The 21,863-nt window shown below is 40.4% G+C and overlaps 1 pseudogene; it reads left to right on the top strand.

Moving 5' to 3' along the window:
- LOC117435829 (alkylglycerol monooxygenase-like) overlaps nt 1-20,211 on the top strand; it is a 47,092-nt pseudogene extending 26,881 nt beyond the window's left edge.
- Nucleotides 20,212-21,863: the final 1,652 nt, after the last annotated feature.

A 21,863-nucleotide genomic window follows, 5' to 3' on the forward strand; every position in this document is an offset into this window, starting at 1 on the left:
ATATATATATATATATATATATATATATATATATTCAAACTTAAACAACAACAGCAGTCTGCCTAATAATGCCTTATGTTTAACATTATATAACATTATATAAGTTTAGAACACATATAGCAAGATATTACTGATCGCACACCTTGATGTATCAATCTTGTCTTAGCACAGATATTAGTCACACAGTTTGACACATTGTGCACTATTCTTAGAGAGAAATAACTTTGTTTTATAAAATAAAATGACTTCCCCCTGCAATGATTGTTTTTGTGAACTTCTTATCATGTCCACAATTGAAGCATTTGTGTTCATCCATGCAAGCTTACCCCTCCCATTATGTAAGTAATGTAATTTTTCAAAATGTATTATTTTTTATACTGTTGACTGTAAAAATAAACAATTACTATATTAGTTTTGTTATTATTGCCTTGTAATGCATGTTTTACTTATCAATACTAACTATTCTGCAGTAACACAGGGCAGTGGGATCGCAAAGTAATTTGTATTGGTAGAAGGAGGTCGCAGTACCGCAAAGTTTGAGAACCGCTGCTGTAGAGAGTGCTAGTTACCTGGTTTAAAAAGTTCTCTTATGACACAACATGTTTTTTTCAGATGAGACTCAAGTTCATTAGGCTACAAATACAGTTTATATTATATTTACAAATAATTCTATCACATGGAAGTTTTGGAAATTATTTTTCTAAAACAAAAAGAAAATAATTAAGGTTGCAAAAATGTCAATAATCAGATTCTTTAAGACCTAATTTTTTTCTTTTTAGTTCTGTGTTATTTTTTTTTCTTTCAAAAAACAAACAAAACATGGGGAAACTTTACACTTTAGTTAATATTTATTGTCTTAAGTAGAGTTAATATACTTGATGGGAAAAACAGTAACTGTCAGTAACATTTCATTGTCAACTAACTTCTATTTTAAATGAACACACTATTACTGTATATGAATACATATTATCAATCAATCTGAATTTCTAAAGCAATGTTGATGCTCAAATTGTAATAGAAACACTCTTTCACTATTTGTGTGACTTTTAGACTTTCCTGCAGAATGCTTTGCAATGTCTGAATCTGGGAACATGTCTACTCAGGGGCGCTGGAACTAGGGGTGCTAGGGTGTGGCTTTGCATGGCTTCCATCAGCACCCCCATTTTAAAAATGGCTCCAGCACCACTGTGTCTACTACAGATTTGCTGAACTAGTCACAACATGTAAAAGTGTCTGCATATGTATGCAGACTTCATATGTTTTTCCTTTGACAACGAAAGATGTTATGGTAGCGCTGGTTTTCTGAGTGTTACTGGCTTTTTGGTGTTTTTGTGATCTCTCCTGCTTACCACGCAGCTTCTAGTTCAGACCCTGGTACTGTCCTGCCTCGACTACTGCAACTCCCTCCTGGCTGGCCTTCCTGCCTCTGGTACCCGCCCGCTCCAGCTCATCCAAAACTCTGCTGCTCGCCTTGTCTTTTTCCTTCCTCGTTTCTCCCACGCTACACCGTTGCTCCGGTCTCTGCACTGGCTCCCTATCGCTGCTCACATCAAATTCAAAACTCTTGTACTCACCTATTGCTGTCTTGACCTTTCTGCTCTCTCCTATCTCCAGATTATCATCTCTCCCTACACCCCCTCTCGCCCCCTCTGCTCCTCCACCTCCGGCAGACTAGCTGTACCCCCCCTCCGCTCCCTTGCCTCCAGAGCCCGCTCCTGCTCCACCCTTGCCCCTCAGTGGTGGAACTACCTACCCACGGATATCAGGACTGCTCAGTCCCTGACCACCTTCCGGCACCTCCTCAAGACACACCTGTTTAGACAGCATCTGCAAACCTCAGCTCTCGACTATACTGGACTATATGGCACCCTATCGTACCAGTTCTTGCATCAGCTTGTACTTGCACTGAACTGCTCCATTCCATGCTGCATTCAACTACTGTATTTGATTTTACTCTAATAAGCAAATACTTACTATAAGTTACTGCTCTTAATCAAACTCGCTTTTACTGTTTTCTTTATTTTGCACTTACTTAAATTTGATCTTATTGTACTTTCATAACTGCTCTTATCTGTATTATGATATTCTGTAATGTGATATTTTATTATTATTATTATTATTATTATTATTATTATTATTATTATTATTATTATTATTATTATTTATTTCTTAGCAGACGCCCTTATCCAGGGCGACTTACAATTGTTACAACATATCACATTATTTCACATTTTATAGATATCACATTATTTTTACATACAATTACCCATTTATACAGTTGGGTTATTACTGGAGCAATCTAGGTAAAGTACCTTGCTCAGGGGTACAGCAGCAGTGTCCCCCACTGGGGATTGAACCCACAACCCTCCGGTCAAGAGTCCAGAGCCCTAACCACTACTCCACACTGCTGCAATACTGCTGCAATACAATGCAATACTTTGTACTGTGATATTTTGTAACAATTGTAAGTCGCCCTGGATAAGGGCGTCTGTTAAGAAATAAATAATAATCAGTCCTGCATAGTTTATAGAAAGTCTTTGTTTAGGATAATGTGAGAACATGCTGTGGTCCAAGAAGCTTGAAATTTGCAACAATATATATTATTTTTTTGTCACAATAAATATTATTATTATATTATTTTTTTGTCACAAGCACAGCCATCGTAGATGGTCAGCTATGTGAATTTGCCTCACGCACTGAATGTATGCCTCCCACAGGGCTCCCCTGGGTCCTAAACCCTGCTAGGTACAGACAGGGATTGCAGTAACCACAGACACTACATGCCTTTTGCATAAATAAAAGGTTTGCTGACATAAAGGTTTTTTTTGTTTGTTTTTTGTAATGAAAACGTTATTGGTTTTTCTCTTATAACAACATTGAAATACAAAAGCAAAACAACTGACAGAAAGAAATATATATATATATATATACACATATATATATATACATACACATATATACATACATACACATGAAAAAGAAAGGCAATGCACAAACAATAAAATGTTACCATTGTTTTTCCCTTTTTTTCTTTAAAACACTAACAATAATAATGAAAAAGAATAAGGATAAAATAAATAAATAAAAAAAAACCCAGCAGTGCGTTTTACCTACTCCACCTCAAAAGCACTTGCCCATTCTCTATTATATTAGCCAGATTATTAGGGAGGAGATCCAAGAAAGGACGCCAGATGGACAGGAAGGACTCCTCATCACTGACATAAAGGGGTTTAACAGCAGAGCTTTGAGCAAAATACGGGAGAACATCTGTCCCGGGAGTTGTCTGGGAGAAGTGTCCAAAAAACAAGTCCTGGCAAATAAGGGAGCGTTGACAGGATTGCATTAATGTGCATTGTTCCTTAAATGAACAAGAGGCATGGTCATTGTGGAAAGGAAAAAATGACATTTGAACAAAAAAATAGTTTGTCTAGACAAGTCCTAAAAATGATGTAAATCAATATGTTAAAATTGTCTGTAGTCCAAAATAGCTCAAAATGATGCAGCGCAGTCTGCCATTTTAGCCTTTTTTACTTTGAGGGAAAAGGTTTCAATGGAATTCATTGTCATCTTTAAAGAGCTTTCCATCTGAATATCAGCTGCCAAACTATGTGGTGTCCTGTGGAGTAAGAGTATGAGGACATGGTTTGCAATGGGGCTTAGCTGTGCATATACTTCCTACCAATGACACAGAACATCTATCATCTGTAAGATCGGCCGACAGAAATGAATACAGAACTATAAAATCAAACAATAGCGGGATTATCTGCTAGGGTGTTTTAATGTTACCAGTACTTACAGTTCCTTCATTTGTTTCTGACCGTCTTATTCACTTCAAGGTGTTTATTTGAACTAGTTTACACTTTAAAAGGAGTGACTTTTAAAAAGTACAACAGAACAAAAACAAATACCACTGTGATAAGACGTAACTGGTGTTTGGGTATTTTAAGCAATGTTAGCATTCCCTTCTAAAACTCGACCAGCATTTGTCACTCTCTGTATTGTGATCCACCACCAGCCTACTTGAGATAAAGATTGCGACTCCCAGAGTCCTTTGCAGCATTTGTTTTATCCTTCTCATACACTTGTGCAAGTAAAAGTTTGTACAAGCAAGAAAAAAGACTTGTAACGATTCATAAAATTCTTGATGATCCAGACATCTGTTTCTAACCCTAAATTAATCTTTTTTTTTTTTTTTTTTTTTCTCAGACTACAGATTCATTTTCTTTCTGGGTCTGTTTCTTTTATTTCAATTTAGGGGCAAGTTTGAAATCCCATTCTGTCTCACAGCGCCCGGTTAATATGGAGCCACATGGTAACCCTAAACAATATACCAATGTATTTCTATATTATTTTGGATCAGTAATCACTGCAGCTTTAACAAATGTATACAAATTATAGCTGCAAATCCACATGGTGTTGTGTGTTTTTTGTGTATTATTAAATGTATTTACATTTGATGTCCTGTCATAAATATACTGATTTTAATTTGGAAATACTTTTCTTGTGGATGAACTATGTTACATAAGGCAGATTATAATTAATATAGCATATTAAAAATAGATTCAACAGCTTCCTTTAAGAAAAAAAAAAAAACTTTAGATTGTTGTCAATTCTCAGGAGAAACTGGTTGATACATATTAATGGCGAACACTTGAGTTTTCTAAAATGTACTTTAAGCATGACTAAAATTAGACTCTTGACATCTTTTAGTAGTAACATTGACATATGTGGAGAAGTGAAGCACAGTCACTGTGTTTTTACAGCTGTAGTGCATTGACTGAAGGGTTGTGTTACACACAGTTTGTGATAGGAAGCAAATGTTTATAAAACAACTAAGGAGACAGGTCTTTAACCTGCACCTTTTGAGTTTCTTTGTAAAATATATACTTCTAGTAAAAGAAAAAAAGGAAGTAGCTTACATGTATCTGCTGTGTAATAACTGGCTGCTCCTATACAGGATGTCAAACAAATATAGCTAGGTTCGGTATGATATGCTTTGTTTAGGATGGCGCAAGTGTTTTTTTAAAACGAAAATGCATGTTTGCTATAACATGTGAGCTTGGTTTGCATTTTTACTCTTAACAGTGTCATCCAGGCCGGCAGCAAGCGACGGACCTAAACAAGAGCACAACAATACACAGGCGTCTGCATCGGTTAATCTATGTTTTTCTACAACCATTTCCAAAGTACTCAAAAATACTAACGAGTCGTGTTGATTTGGGCTAAACATTCCTAGTTGCTTAACAAGGGACTGTATCTCACTCGGGGACAATGGTACAAATCTGGTAGAATCGGTAGTACTATCAGCATCCGCACCTTCGCCCTGAGTGAGAGCTACAGTTTGTATTATCAGAGCCATAGGATAGTAAGTAGACAGTGAATTCCATTCCTAGTTAGGAAGGAACATTTAATGATCACCATCGCTCTCCGTGTCTGAATCAGTTTCGCTGCCTGCATTGTCGTCCCAGTACATGGGAAGTGCTCCTACTGCGGCAATGTGCCCTCTGTACATCGTGACTTTTTCTTTAAACTGCTGAACCACATTTTTATCATCAGGCCTGCCTCTTGCGTTTAAGTTTAAACATCTCTGTGTGAAACAATCATTTGCTCTGTGGAAGGGTGGTGGGCAATTCACTGACACACACGGGAGACAGAAGGTTTATTTGCAACACCGCACTGGTGCCCAGTATTATTAGTATTCTTTTTTTTTTTGGCTTTATTTTCTCTTTAGCCCGCAGAGGGCGCTGTTGTCTGTGGCCAAAATACCGACAATGGTAGTCAGGTCCAAGTAATACCAATACAGGTACAGTCCAATGTTTCGCACTCACAGGTACTCAAAAGAATAATGAAAACAAAAGGTGAAAGAAAAAGGGAAAATAAAACACAGTAATAAAACTACTAAAAAAACACAGTAATAAAACTACTAAATAAAGGTGCTGCACTCGGCAGCGTTACCCCGATCATCACTATCCACACGGCCCGGGTCTCCGTCCCACACTCACCCATCCCTTCAACCTGCTTGTACTGTTAGGGGTTCTGCCCAAGTTTTTCCCCGCTACTAAAAATTCCTTTTATTTTCTTTTTAATTAATTTATTGTTGTGCTCGGTCCGGCAGCAGAGCTTCCGCCAGCTGGCTCGTTTCGTCTTTGAGGGGCAGGCTGAGGGAACGCCAGAGCGTTATCGTATAGGGTGAGCAATCCCCCAAGGCCCGCCTCTCAGCCACTCAGAGATAGGGAAAGCCAACACACCCTCTTCCCCACCTCTCCGTGTCATTGCCATGACTGACAGGCGGATCTACGAGGCTGCTGCCCCCTTCCTGCAGTACCCCGCATGCGCCAGACAGTCAGCACAGACCTCCGCTGTTACTTGCTCCTTGTACATTTTGTCTTAACTTGCCTCTGCAATTCATAATTTTGATTTTCTCACACTGTCCTGCTGCTTTGTCCTTTCCTCTTTTACATTTTTCCAGCTTATCTTGATATATCTCACAACTTTCCTTCAAACCATATATCACAAAAGCCAACTTTCGCTTCTTATTTTTCTTTCTCAACCTTTTTGTCAGGTTCACATTCTTTATCCAAATTTTCTGTCATAAATTCACATTGATCATGCTTTGTTACTTATTTCTTTACAAAATTCTCCATTATTAAGTATCACTCAACTTTTCAATTCAACAAATTATCTGTTTAATTTCAGTGGGTGCGCACTCTGCATTTACCAAAAAGGAATCTCTAGGATTACCACAACTGTGCAAAATGATTTAGTTCAAAGCGTAACAAATACAACTATGCTTCAGATACCCAATCCTTAATCCTTGGTTCAGCAGTTTTATTTTATTTCATATCATACCGTCGCAACTACTATACATAATTCTGAGCAACCTCATAATATAATTATTTTTTTTTAAACATGTTCTTCGTTCAGCAACAGGCAGCTGAAAATACCCCAGTGAGACAAATAACCACAGTATCTGTAATACAGACCAAAATACCCGTTAGACACGTATTCAACAAAGAATCACCACTAAATACAAGAACTAAACACTTCCCTTTTACAGCCTGTTTCAGATCTCAACATTCAATTTAAGTACAGTAGCAAGCAACCATATAATCACACACATATACTTCTGAACGGCTAGTTTAGTCTGTCTCTTAGTCAGGGGTTTGTGTCCTAGAAGTGAGTCTGTCCTTTGAAGGTCCTCTGGTCAGGGTTCAGTTCCACCTGGCTTGGCTCACCACTTTGTGAGGTTTGTTTATTTCTTAAAAATGATCATTCAGTCTTGCAGATGATTTTCAATCAAAACTGTTTAATTCCAAAGGAAAATCCAAAGAAAACATTACAGAACACAATCACATACAAACAGTACAGAACACAATTACATACAAACAGTACAGAACGCAATCACATACAAACTGTAGGCACAATAACATACAAACAGTACAGACCACAATCACATGCAAACAGTACAGAACACAATCACATGCAAACTGCAGGTACAATCACATACATTAGTATTATTATTTATTTCTTAGCAGACGCCCTTATCCAGGGCGACTTACAATTGATGAAATACATCTTTGTAGATCAGAACCAGCTTCAGCTGGCTGGACTATGGTTCATACCTGTGATCAAAATCAGCATTTTAATTAGCAAAACAACTCATGCATAAACAAGGGTCTTCAGCCCGAGGTTATAACTGCTCTTTGGATCATAAAAGAACCAGTTTCTTATTCTTTGAGACAAGCGGGCACCACCTGCTTGGTGCCAGACCACAGGGAGTGAGCCTCAATGATTTATTCTTTCCTGCCATATACAGAGTTTGTAGAATTGTCACAATTTAATACAATCTTACAAACAAGTGCTTCATTTAGATATAGACTACAGATATAAATATAGAATGGAAGTAACAATCCAATTGTAAGGAGTTATTTCATAACCTTATATATACTCATCATAGTCGTCCTACAGTTTTAATTTGAATGGTACAGCATTGAGTACAGTGGCCTGATCCTTCACAATTGCTGGCAGGTAGCATGTCCACACCTTGACATTAATTTGCTGTCCACTTGGCCAATTGTCAGATAGGCTGGTTTCTTCATAGCTATGCTGCTGGGATAGGCTGCTGGGATTTCTACACAGTTGTAGTCGAGCACAGAAAAGATCTTTACTTTGCCAAAATGCAGTGAAATGTGTGGTCCGGAACTGGGAAAATAATAGGATTGTGCAGAAGAGGCCAAGATCTGGGAGGCCTTAGAATGTGAAGAAATATCTCAAGATTAATGCTACAAATATCACAAAGGAGATGAAAATATGAGGCAGTCCTGATTTATCTGCACATCTGCGATCTAATGCTTTCAGTGGCCATGTTATGTGACAAGCATTTGTCTTAAGCAACTTAAAAACACAAAACCTGACAACAGAACTTTACCAAAGCTAATGATGATTGTCTCTTGAATTAAAATTATATTATGAGATGGTGAAATGACTTTTGTATTCTTAACGAAAGTCTGTTCGACAAGAAACAAATATATACACACTGTTTTTGGGTGAAAAATCTGATGTTCATCAGTCATGTATTGCTCACTTTCCAAGCTTCATCCCTTTTGTCAATTATTTCTTTTGACAGTGGTATCACATGATAGTCCAATAAACCATCTCCATACCTCTTCCCTTTTCAGTTTTATACTCCCCAGTTCCACTACTGGATTCCTGTCTTTCTTCAACAACCCAAACAAACAGATCCGCTTGTATGCCCAACCCTCCCAACCCCCAATCCCACCAGATAGACACTTCAAAAAGCATAGTAAGTGAGACAGGGAAGCATAACAAATTACACATTTACCATGTCAGTGTGTTAGAAACATATGTCTCTATTCAAGTATTCTCTTCTCAAAAATGTTCCTGTTACTATGTTAAATGATGAGCCAGTGAGGCTGTCTTTATATAACACATCATGCTCAATGGGAGCTCATTCCCATTTTACTTTTTGACTTGTTGTCTACATTCTTCCTATGTTCACAGAAGTTAATATAATGTGGGCCGCTCACCAGGTACATCACAGTGCAGAAGATTATAATTTAACCACTGCCCTGTCATTAACGCAGTAGTGGTAAGTGGATAAGTGTTTGGTGAGAAAAAGGATGAATATTCTGGACATGTGTACCTGCAAACATAGGTATAAACACTTTGGCTATAGTTGGGTCAGAATATATTTAGATAGATATATTTTAGCTCCACTTTAAGTTTCTGAGAGAACAGGAAAAAAAAATAATGAAATCCAGCTGACAGTTTTAGATCTATGCTATCCCATTATAGCTTTTCTGCTTTCTACAGTATCCTCAGTCACATTTATGTCAGGCAAACAAAATAAAAATGTGGTATGATTTTTGTTAACTATCTTTAAAATATGTATGACATTATTAATTTCCCAGGCAATAAGGCTGCAATATAAATATTATTATTATTATTTATTTCTTAGCAGACGCCCTTATCCAGGGCGACTTACAATTGTTACAAGATATCACATTATTTCACATTATACAGATATCACATTATTTTACATACAATTACCCATTTATACAGTTGGGTTTTTACTGGAGCAATTTAGGTAAAGTACCTTGCTCAAGGGTACAACAGCAGTGTCCCCCACTGGGGATTGAACCCACAACCCTCCGGTCAAGAGTCCAGAGCCCTAACCACTACTCCACACTGCTGCCATATTGCGACATAGGGGGAGTTTCCGAGGTCCTATTGTAAGTGACTCTGCAGCAGCAGTTGCGATGCATAGTTCACCCCCTAGTCTCTGTAAGTCACTTTACATAAAAGCGTTTGCTAAATGACTAATTATTATTATAATTATGTTCTACCTACCAATGGCATTGTTGGTGCCTCCATCTGTGTTTGCTGTTCATATACAGTTCATCCTGCTCTGTCAATTCTGGATTCACACTGAGGTATTATTTTGATCTATATTTATCAGTTCCCTTTCAAGTTGAAAATAACCATCAAGGTATGGGATATCGCCGTCAGGCAGTAGGAATTGGCTGAGCTTTATAGCAAAGCTGCCGATAGGCCTCCGCGCAAGCTGACGTGTAAGCCCGCCCCCCTGGAAGCTTACATTACGCAGCGCACAGAAACGCACTTCCTCTTTTGCCTTCAGCCTATGTAGGACATTGAGCTGGTAAGTTTTCCCGCTGAGAATTTCTTACATTATTACACTGTCTGTACTCGTTAGCTTTTTCAAGCTTGAGAAGCTGGCTATCGCCCCTTCTCGGAGTTTATTTCAGTGTTCGTTGAGCATTATAATATATATATATATATTTATATATATTATTCACTCACACGCTTTGCTTCGGCATTGCGTTCTTTCCACGTTGGCCTCTTCGCCGCCCGTCTTCCTTACATTAATTTGTATTATTGTTGTGTATATTATATTTATATAATATTATTATATATTATATATTTTGGGGTTTTTGTATTGTCTGTTCTCTCCCTTTAGGTTGTAGAATAGAGTTAGAGGATGCGCTGTGCATTCGGCCTTAGGCCGCGCAATATTTTGCAGCCTCGGTCTTGCTTACAGTTAGACCCAGTGTGGAGCCTGCTGCTGCAGCCACTCCAACAAATACCACCTGCGGATTGTAAACATCGCACTGCGTGATAGCTGTAGGGCTGTAGCCCACATTTACAGTTATATTTGTTGCACTTATTACAGTGCCGCTGCAGTCCTCTAAAAAAAAAAATGAAAAAAAAATTCCCATACGATATACAAGGAAGACAACCGCCAAGTGCACTTTTACAGTTGTCCCTTAACATAAGGTAAGTATAGCACAGCACCATTGTCCTTTACTAAGACACTGTACTGGCACTTAGCGTCTCCGCTCTGCGGGTCAGCTGACGTTTCGGCGTCTAGTGCATAGCGTCTTGATGCTCAGTACTCGCGCTTCGGCGCTTTTCAGTGTCAGCGCTTCGGCGCTTTGGTGCTTAGTGCCTCGGCACTTGGGGCTCGGCGGTGCACATACCCTCAGCGCTCGCTGCACACACCTCAATGCTCGACGCTTCGGTGCTCGATGCACAGTGCTTGACACCTCGGCGCTTGGTGCACGCACCTCGACGCTCGACGCTTCGGTGCTAGGCGCTCAGTGCATACACCTCGATGCTCAACGCTTCGGTGCTCGACGCTTGGTGCACGCACCTCGACGCTCGGTGCACGCACCTCGACGCTCGGTGCACGCACCTCGACGCTTGGCGCTCAGTGCATGCACCTCGACGCTCAACGCGTCGGCGCTCGGTGCTTGGCGCTCGGTGCACGCACCTCGATGCTCCGCTCTTTTCAGTGTCAGCGCTTCGGCGCTTTGGTGCAGCGCTTCGGCGCTCGGTGCTTAGTGCCTCGGCACTTGGGGCTCGGCGGTGCACATACCCTCAGCGCTCGCTGCACACACCTCAACGCTCGACGCTTCGGTGCTCGATGCACAGTGCTTGACACCTCGGCGCTTGGTGCACGCACCTCGACGCTCGACGCTTCGGTGCTAGGCGCTCAGTGCATACACCTCGATGCTCGACGCTTCGGTGCTCGACGCTTGGTGCACGCACCTCGACGCTCGGTGCACGCACCTCGACGCTTGGCGCTCAGTGCATGCACCTCGACGCTCAACGCGTCGGCGCTCGGTGCTTGGCGCTCGGTGCTTGGCGCTCGGTGCTTGGCGCTCGGTGCTTGGCGCTCGGTGCACGCACCTCGATGCTCGACGCTTCGGTGCTCGACGCTCGGTGCTCAGTGCCTCGACACTCGGTGCATGCACCTCGACGCTCGACGCTTCGGTGCTTGACACTCGGTGCTCGGTGCACGCACCTCGACGCTCGCCGCTTCGGCGCTCGACACTCGGTGCCTAGCAACCCTTCGGCAAGCAAGGTGTCATAAATATGTCTGGATTCCATCGCTGTGTCACCTGCGAGGCAGAATTGCCGGCCAACGACCCGCATGAGGACTGCATGGCGAGCCTGGGACCAGAGCATGCTGCGTCGGCCTTAGCAGACAGAACGTTCTGCCCACTGTGCGCGAATTCTCAGACGCGCACTCTACGTCAGAGGGCAAAGAAAGCAGTTGGGGGTCATTCCCCCTACTCAGGGTCTTCTCACACCCTATCCGCCCTGCCATCCTCCTTGGCATCCCCGCCAGTGAAGTTACGGTTGTCCAGGAGTCCATCCTCCCAGCTCACCACTGGCCAAAGATCTCTGGACACCAGATGCACGAGAGAACGTTCCCGCAGTCCACCTATACAGCCACAAGGTCCCTCCCCTCACAGGGAGCGCCCCCGTCGGACCTCAAGGTCCCATTCCGGGTCACCTCGATGAAGAGGACGTTCCCGTTCTCCTCGTCGGGACAGGCGAGGCAGAGACAGGTCGAGCGTCACAGAGCTCATGTCTAAGATGGCCCAGTTTTTGGACATGATGATTGGTCACCAATTGCTGCTCATGTCCTTGGCCAAAGCTCGAGCCACAGATGAACTGGTCAGGTCGGTTACCAACCAACCGATGGTTCCACCACAGCCCCTGTCCGTGCAACAGCAAGACAAATGGGACGTGGATGCCATCTCTAGGGATGCATCGGAAGGGGAGCCTCTCCTCGAAGAGGACAGTGTGGAGGCAGAGCTAGCGTCTCACCACTCAGAGTCTGAGATGGAGGTGCTGGACACCAATGACCCCCTATGGTCACTGGTGGAGCGGGCAACTCGCCATCTGGGGATTGAATGGCCTGCCGTAGAACAACCTCGGCAATCTCTCTTCGAGTCACCTTCGGCACGGTCGCAGCAGCCCAGGATGCTCCCGGCCTTCCCCGATTTTATTAAGGAGGTGCAGTCCACATGGGGGACTCTGGCCTCTTCCCCTGCAACTTCACTTAAGGCTTCCACCTTTACAATGTAGGGAGCGAGCGAGGCGGGGTTGGCATCTTTTCCACCGGTTGGAGCTGCGTTCGCAGCCTTGGTGAAGACACCAACGCTCTCGGGACTGGCAAAAGATCCTGCGTGCCCTAACAAGCAATGCAGGATCACTGAGGTGCACCTCAGGAAGGGCTATTCGGTGGCTACAGAGGCGGTTAGACTGTCCAATGTGGCCAGCCTCCTCTCAGTTTATCAAGCGGCGCTTGTGAAAGACCTCCCAGAATACCCTTCGGTGTCTCTAAGGACAGAGTTGGGGCTAGTCGCTCAGCTCTTGGTGAAGCTAGCCCAGATGAACACACGGGCTCAGGGCAGGAGTATTGCGTCCCTGGTGGTGGCCAGATGACAGCTCTGGCTCTTGCAGGCGAGAGTCCAGGAGCCTGACAAAGTTCCTTTGTTAGATGCTCCGATGGCGTGCAGGGTGGCGCCCTAGAGGAGGTGGCAGACAGCGCCCTCATGGCTCTGGCCAGGCCCCTCGCGAAGAAGCGCAGCCCAAACAGCCCTGAGAAACCCAGGCAGCTGTTGACCCACCCCTACACTGTCCCACAGCTCCAGTTCTGGCAACATTGCACCGACGACATCTGGGTGCACAAAACTATACTCACCGGGTACACCCTTCAGTTCCGGTTAAACCCCCCCCCCTTTCGGGGAGTGGTGGTAACTGCAGTAAAGGACTCGGTTCAGTCCTCAGCTCTGAATGTGGAAATACAGGCATTGCTCAGGAAGCGTGCCATTCAACAAGTAGAACCTGCTCTGATCGACCAGGGGTTCTATTCCAAATACTTCCTGGTGCCCAAGAAGGACGACGAGCTCCGTCCTATTTTAGACCTGAGAGTACTGAACAAATACCTGCGGGTGTTATCTTTCAGGATGCTTACGCACAGGCACATCATCCAGTCAGTCCGGCGACTGGTTCACCACCGTGGACCTGACAGATGGGTACTTTCATGTTCCCATCTACCCGGGCCACAGGAAGTATCTGCATTTTGCATTTCAGAGCAGGGTATACAAGTTTTGTGTCCTTCCATTCGGCCTGTCACTAGCTCCTCGAACCTTTTCTCAAGGCGTCCGACTGCTAAACTATCTGGACGACTGGCTTGTCTGCGTGCAGTCGAAGGCGCAAGACCTTGCGACCTCCAAGGACCTCCAAGGATGACCAGTTTACTGTCATGGAGCCTAGATGTATTGCTTACACAGTTGACGTAAGTCTGTCCTACTGCTGAGAATCCTCCCTTGCAACGGCTTGGGAACACTGTTCCCATACCTTCATGGTTATTTTTGACTTAAAAGGGAATGATAGGTTGCGGATGCAACCCCGGTTCCCTGAAAGAGAAAATAACCATCAAGCCGCGAGGTCGCTTCGGAAGCCTTCACGGCCTGAAGCAAAAGAGGAAGTGCGTTTCTGCACGCTGCGTAATGTAAGCTTCCAGGGGGGCGGGCTTACACATCAGCTCGCGCAGAGGCCTATCAGCAGCTTTGCTATAAAGCTCAGCCAATTCCTACTGCCTGACGGCGATATCCCATAACTTGATGGTTATTTTCTCTTTCAGGGAACCGGGGTTGCATCCGCAACCTATAGTTTTAAGATTTGCTTTCGTAATGTATGTATTTTTTAATAAAACACATAAAAAGTAAAATAAAATAATGACAGAGGTGTGTTCCATTATTTGTTGATTCTACCAGACTAAACCCCTAGTGTCCCTCAGGGTTCGATTCTTGGTCCGATATTATTCTCTTTATACATGTTACCTCTAGGCCAGATTATTCATAAACATGCTGTAAATTTCCACTGCTATGCTGATGATACACAGTTATACATCTCTGTGAAACCTGATGACATTAGCACAACATCAACCTTACTTGAGTGTATCACTGACATCAAAACTTGGATGTCCTTAAATTTTCTGCAATTAAACTCTGATAAGACAGAAGTGTTGATAGTAGGCTCTCAGCAACAAATTGATTTATCAAAAATACATTTGGGGGACTTAACTCCTAATTTGAAGTCTGAAGTGAGAAATTTGGGTGTTATTTTTTATTCTACTGAAGTATGTTTTTATCATCTAAGAAACATTGCCAAAATTAGATCATTTCTGTCTTTATCTGATGCTGAAAAAGTAATCCATGCTTTTATTTCATGTAGACTGGACTACTGTAATGCTCTTTTTTCTGGACTTACTAGCCAAGCTTTATTAAGGCTGCAGCTTGTGCAAAATGCAGCTGCAAGGGTCCTTACCAAAACCAAAAGGAGAGCACATATAACTCCTGTACTTGCTTCTCTGCACTGGCTTCCAGTGAAATATCGAATTGATTTTAAAATTCTATTGCTTACATTTAAAGCACTAAATGGAATGGCACCAGATTACCTCTCAGAGTTGTTGTCTCTTCATCAGCCTCGGCGTGCATTGAGGTCGACTAATAGTGGCCTCCTCTGTATTCCGAGGGTGAGGCTCAGGAGGAAAGGAGAGGTTGCTTTTTGTATTCGTGCTCCGCAGCTGTGGAACTCTCTCCCCGACCATGTCAGAGGTTCACCTACAGTAGCTACTTTTAAATCTAGGCTTAAAACCTATTTTTATCATTTAGCTTTTTGATTTTATATATTGTTGTTTTTAGTTGTTTTAAATTGTGTCTTTTCTCTTTTTGCGATATATGATGTTTTTTTTTTTAACCTGTTTAACTTATTCATCAATTTATGCCGTTTTATTAACTTTGATTTTAATCTTTGTGTTCTGTTACCTTCTTTTTTGTTTTTTGTGCAGCACCTTGAACCTTGTGGTATGAAAGGCGCTCTATAAATAAAGATTATTATTATTATTAAAATTATTATTATTATTATTATTATTATTATTATTATTATTATTATTATTATTATTATAATACCTCTTTAACAATGCTATAATAACAAAACAGACAGGATAGTACAATAAAAACAATAATGCAGTACACTAATATGACAGGTTGCCTCTGTCATGTTCTTGACATGACTTTAATGACTTTTGAAATGGTGCAAACTTTTTCTCTGGATTGGAGCAGGCTATATTGAGCTGTACAGTCGTTTTTTTTTTTTTTATCAAATCTTATTTTATACTTTTAATAATAATTAATTTAAAAAAGTATTATTGATTATGTATAATAGCTGGAAACAGCAGATTGTCACTAAGTCAAGAAATTGAAATCTTTATATCAAATTTCACCACAGTTATCCACCAAATAAAATCACATCATGTCTCCCAAATGTAACCTGGAGGCTTACCAGTAATATCTTTCAAAACAAAAGCACACCAATGCAGTGTATGGCTTCTTGCCCTGATGCAGAAAGAAGACTGAGCCCTACCTTTTTTTATAGGAATTACTTTACCGATACCATCTTCAAAAAAATATTCAACTCCTGATAAGCATTAAGAAGCATGGGGAATATCGATATAACCTTGGCTTGCTGTTAAAAGCAGTTACTATTTTTCACTAAGGGAGCTATACTGCAAATTGAAACGATCAGTAAAGTGAACCCAAGGGAATGTGTTTTTCTGTTCTGACTTTGTCTGGGGCTTCGTAGAAAGCCATCTCCCTTAGCTGTGCTTACGCATTGAAATGCTTTTATGGTTGCAGGCGTTGAGTCAAAACTTGCATTTAATAAAAAATAATGAGACTTTATAAAAAATTAAAAAATTGCACACAGAAGCACAATGTATATGTGTGAGAGTATATATATATATATATATATAAGCCTGTCTCCAACCAGGTCCGCTTGGTGGACGTTGTTTCTTCACCTTTTGTGTGTTAGAGGTATATAGAGGTATATGTTAGAAAACCCGGCAGGTTTTAAATTACCCAACCCTACCCAGGTCTCTTTTTACTAACCAGGTATCGATTTATTAATATTTTCTACATTTTCTTTAAATTCTCAAATTAATAAACAATACCCGGGTAGTAAAAAGAGACCTGGGTCGGGTTGGGTAATTCAAAACCTGACAGGTACACAGGTTTTTGGGTACCCGTGCCGACCTCTTATATATATATATATATATATATATATATATATATATATATATATATATATATATATATATATATATATATATCAGTTTTAAAGTTTTGGAAAAATCTCCTGTAAAAGCAACTGTTGCCTTTTTGATGCTCTTAGTAAAATCCATCATAATAATTTTTAAAAAGAAAGAGTAAAATAAATGTCTTCTTAAACTCAGATCTTATTTTATGTTAAATGTGTAATTGGCATAAAATCAACCTAGTAAATCTGTGTTATAAATATAGTAATGCATATCTAGTTTCACAATAAAAATCTGGCTGTGACCGAACTCTTGCATGGAAAGTTTCCTCTGAAATCAAAACTTGCGTCAGGTCAAACCTTTTCATATTGCCCCAGTATTCCAAAACAAAAACTCCTCTGTACACAGCTATTGAAAAACTTAAATCTTTATTTCAATTGTAGCTCCTGTTTAAACAATAGGGCAATGCATAATACACAAGACATGCAGAGATCCAACTGTGTAACATTGTAAAGGTACAAATAGAGAAAAAGCCGGGACAAATACCAGCTTGTGGATAAAATAAGCACACTTCCAATTAGTATTCAATTAGTAACACATCACAATTATATACATTTAACATATTTTAGCAATTCTATTTTTAGGTGAAACTTTATTAACTCACAAGCAAAATTAACTCACAAGTAAAGAAAATGGAAATCGTCCTGGTAGTGTTTAGTTTAGATAAACTGTTAATGTACTGCAGCACATTAAAGCTTGGTTGCTATTATCATACCAAAAGAGGGAAGTGGTGATTGTTACAAGAATGTGTGTTTCACAGCATCAGCTTGGAAATATTATTTATTGGCCTTTTCTACTACAGCAAAAAGTTGTATACAGACTTGGCTGAGATGTGTTCCTAATTCAACAGGCCTTGATACAATGAAAGGAAGATACATTGAGGCGCTAGTATTTTTTCTTGTTTTTTTTTTTGTTTTAGGACACATCTCTGATTGGAAGAACTATACTAAGGTTGAATGCATTTTGAGCTTGGTCTTAGTGAAGCATTGTAACAGAGCGAGCTCATAATAAGGTTGCAGCCAGTTACAGTTTCTGCTTGTGTGACAGAATTATCTGCCATTTCCCCCCCTGCTGAGCTCTTTATGATCCTGGCACTCCCCTGCCTCTCCAGATTGTTTTACTTCCAATTTGTAAATATTGTTCTTTCTGTCTCTATTATGGAAATTTGGCTACCTCAAAATTTCCATGCTTATTTGAGTTGAGAACTGCCTCATCAGATAAGAAAACAAGCCAGGTATAAATCAGTTCGCTGTGGATTTCAAAGTTTTAGATCATACAACCCTGTGGAACTCCTTGAGATCTGGCCTTCCCCAGTAATCTGTCCCACAAGAAAATCAGAAGACAGATACAGCCACCAAATCTATCTGTATGAATACACGGGCACACTGTCATGAAATAACACAGCACTGAAGTGCCAAATGCATTAATGACAAAGAGATAATGAATATATTTTCTTTCTTTCTTTTTTCGTTCTTTTCTTTCACTGCAGCTTGTTAATAACCTTGGCCCTGTGGAACTAGTGATGAGCACTCCAAGTCACCACAGAGTTCATCACGGTGAGTACATTGAAATGAGTACATGCCGAGTATACCCACACTACCTAAATACTGCTCAATCAACACTCACTGAATCCATGCAAATGATCATTATAAATAGTGTAAAAATGTTACTAGTGAACTGTTGTACCTACTGATTATATTGGTCCTACAGTGTAATAGTTTTAGTAGTTATGTCAACTGTCATGTATTTTTTACTTGCAGGAAGAAACTCCTACTGTATTGACAAGAATTATGCAGGGACTCTAATTAAATGGGATAGGATTTTTGGTAAGTATTCTTTCTGATTATTTACTGTCTTGGTAAAAAAATATATAAACTAATTTGAAAAAATCTAAACATAATATGCATTTATTGTGTTGGATTTCTTCTTAATATGTCACTATTATTGAGTTAATTATGGAATATGTTGCTTTTTATTCACAGTATCTTTCTATATATTGATTTTCTAGGCACATTTGCATCGGAAAAAGAGAAAGTTATTTATGGCCTAACTCATCCAATCAACACGTGAAGTCCTTTGGGTGCAGATATAGACTGAAGATATGTTTTGTCAATGGAGAAGCAATGCTTTTTCCTATTTGTAGTTGTTCTTGCTTGTTTTTAGTTTCAGCACTACGTCCATATTTGGAACACTCCCTGGGATACCCCTGGCATCACAAACAAGCTGTCTGTTATTTTCAAAGACCCTGGCTGGGGGCCAGGCAAACCAAGACTGGGACTACCTGAAGAATTGTCTGAGGTTAGAAAAAATGAAAATATCATTTACCAGTACCTTTTTTGCAGTGGGTTTACACATTGTGTTACCAAGTGACAATATCAATCAAATCAGTTATGCTTCTTTCATACTCAGGCTGTTTGAGCCTCTATAGCACCACATTTATATGAGCAACATCACAAATTTTAAAGATCACTAACACTCACTGTGAGACCAAAGTATATTCACACACCAAAATGGGGAAAACATAATTTATTGTCTAAATTAGAAACTGAAACATTTAAATATGTTTTTTGATTTTTCAGCAGTCGTAGTGGACTCTGACTGTCTCGGAAGTCTGTCAAATCTTTTTCCCTGTTATCTCCACTTTTTTTTACATTTGTAAGTCGCCAAACATGATTCTATCTGATTTGCACTAATCTGACTAATTCAGTTTAGTTCATTTTTTAGGAAGGCAAAATAACTGGATTAGCAGAGTTAAATCCTAACATGGCCTTACTATAGGGTAGGACAAATGCATTACAAAAAACAAGTCGGCTGTATGTTTCAAGATTAGATGTTTGTCTCCATTCAAATACAACACATCAAGGAGAAAGCTAGTAAAATGGTATTTCCACATCCACAAAAATAAAATGAAAATACTGGGCAGAATTTGATTGATGAAAGACTTCCTTCTGAATGATTGCAAGTAAAATCCCTTAATTTATTTCCAGATCACTGGAAAGGAGGTCCCACACAACCCATCAATACCAGTAGCACTGCAAGCTTATGTTATGTTGCAGTTCCTGCTTGGCAGGGCTGTAAGTAATCTCATTATAGTGCTCACACAGTGATAGCAGCTTGTAGACACCATGTGAAAGTTGTTCTGTGGAATTTGCAGGGGTTAATTTTTGCTTAAAAATCATTTTTCCTTTGATCTGAAACAGAACCACCTGTTCTAAAAAAGAGGTATTTGGAATTTCACAGGCATCTTTTGGTTAGGCAAAATGTGCTGTCATCGCTCCTCTTACACACACACTCACAAACAAAACATTTAAATGGAGTGACAATATTCCACTAAGTTTTACTTCCACCACATTACTTTCTGTAGGGCTCCAAAGAAGTTAGATTTGGTATAAATCATGACCACTAGTGATTGAAACTAATCCTGGTGGTCCCATGGTAAACACAAGTGTCTAAATGTATGCATGGCTGCTCCCCCAGCTATTAGGGTTGTGGTGATCATGTGGCGTTTGGAATAGGCTACACCTTCAGTTAATGAAGGATGGTAATGCACCATGGGCACAATGAAATGCACAATGAACAACCTAGGGCAGCAGTGTGGAGTAGTGGTTAGGGCTCTGGACTCTTGACCGGAGGGTTGTGGGTTCAATCCCAGGTGGGGGACACTGCTGCTGTACCCTTGAGCAAGGTACTTTACCTAGATTGCTCCAGTAAAAACCCAACTGTATAAATGGGTAACTGTATGTAAAAATAATGTGTAAAAAATAATGTAATTGTATGTAAAAATAATGTGATATCTTGTAACAATTGTAAGTCGCCCTGGATAAGGGCGTCTGCTAAGAAATAAATAATAATAATAATAATAATAATAATGCAGCTGCAGCAACCTTCTATCTCCCATGGTGGAAGAATATACAGTTTTTGGCCCTGTGTGGTGCTTCCAATGATAAGATTATATTTCTCCATTGTAAAAATTGCACATTTCAAGCTTCAGCACAAAATGTGCTAAGTTACAACCTCAAGCTCAATCCACGTAGAAACCACATAAGAACATAAGAAAGTTTACAAATGAGAGGAGGGCATTCGGCCCATCTTGCTTGTTTGGTTGTTAGTAGCTTATTGATCCCAGAATCTCATCAAGCAGCTTCTTGAAGGATCCCAGGGTGTCAGCTTCAACAACATTACTGGGGAGTTGGTTCCAGACCCTCACAATTCTCTGTGTAAAAAAGTATCTCCTATTTTCTGCTCTGAATGCCCCTTTATCTAATCTCCATTTGTGACCCCTGGTCCTTGTTTCTTTTTTCAGGTCAAAAAAGTCCCCTGGATCGACATTGTCAGAATCTTTTTGTAATGAGCTGATCGGAACTGAACACAATATTCTAGATGAGGTCTTACTAATGCATTGTAAAGTTTTAACATTACTTCCTTGATTTAAATTCGACACTTTTCACAATATATCCGAGCATCTTGTTGGCCTATTTTATAGCTTCCCCACGTTATCTAGATGAAGGCATTTTTGAGTCAACATAAACTCCTAGTTTTTTTTCATTGATTCCTTCTTCAATTTCATTATCTCCCATATGATATTTATAATGCACATTTTTATTGCCTGCGTGCAGTACCTTACACTTTTCTCTATTAAATGTAATTTGCCATGTGTCTGCCCAATTCTGAATGCTGTCTAGATCATTTTGAATGACCTTTGCTGCTACAACAGTGTTTGCCACTCCCCCCTATTTTTGTGTCGTCTGCAAATTTAACAAGTTTGCTTACTATACCAGAATCTAAATCATTAATGTAGATTAGGAATAGCAGAGGACCTAATACTGATCCCTGTGGTACACCACTGGTAACTTCGCTCCATTTTGAG

This window comes from Acipenser ruthenus, chromosome 3 (assembly GCF_902713425.1).
Source record: "Acipenser ruthenus chromosome 3, fAciRut3.2 maternal haplotype, whole genome shotgun sequence".
Classification (NCBI taxonomy): Eukaryota; Metazoa; Chordata; class Actinopteri; order Acipenseriformes; family Acipenseridae; genus Acipenser; species Acipenser ruthenus.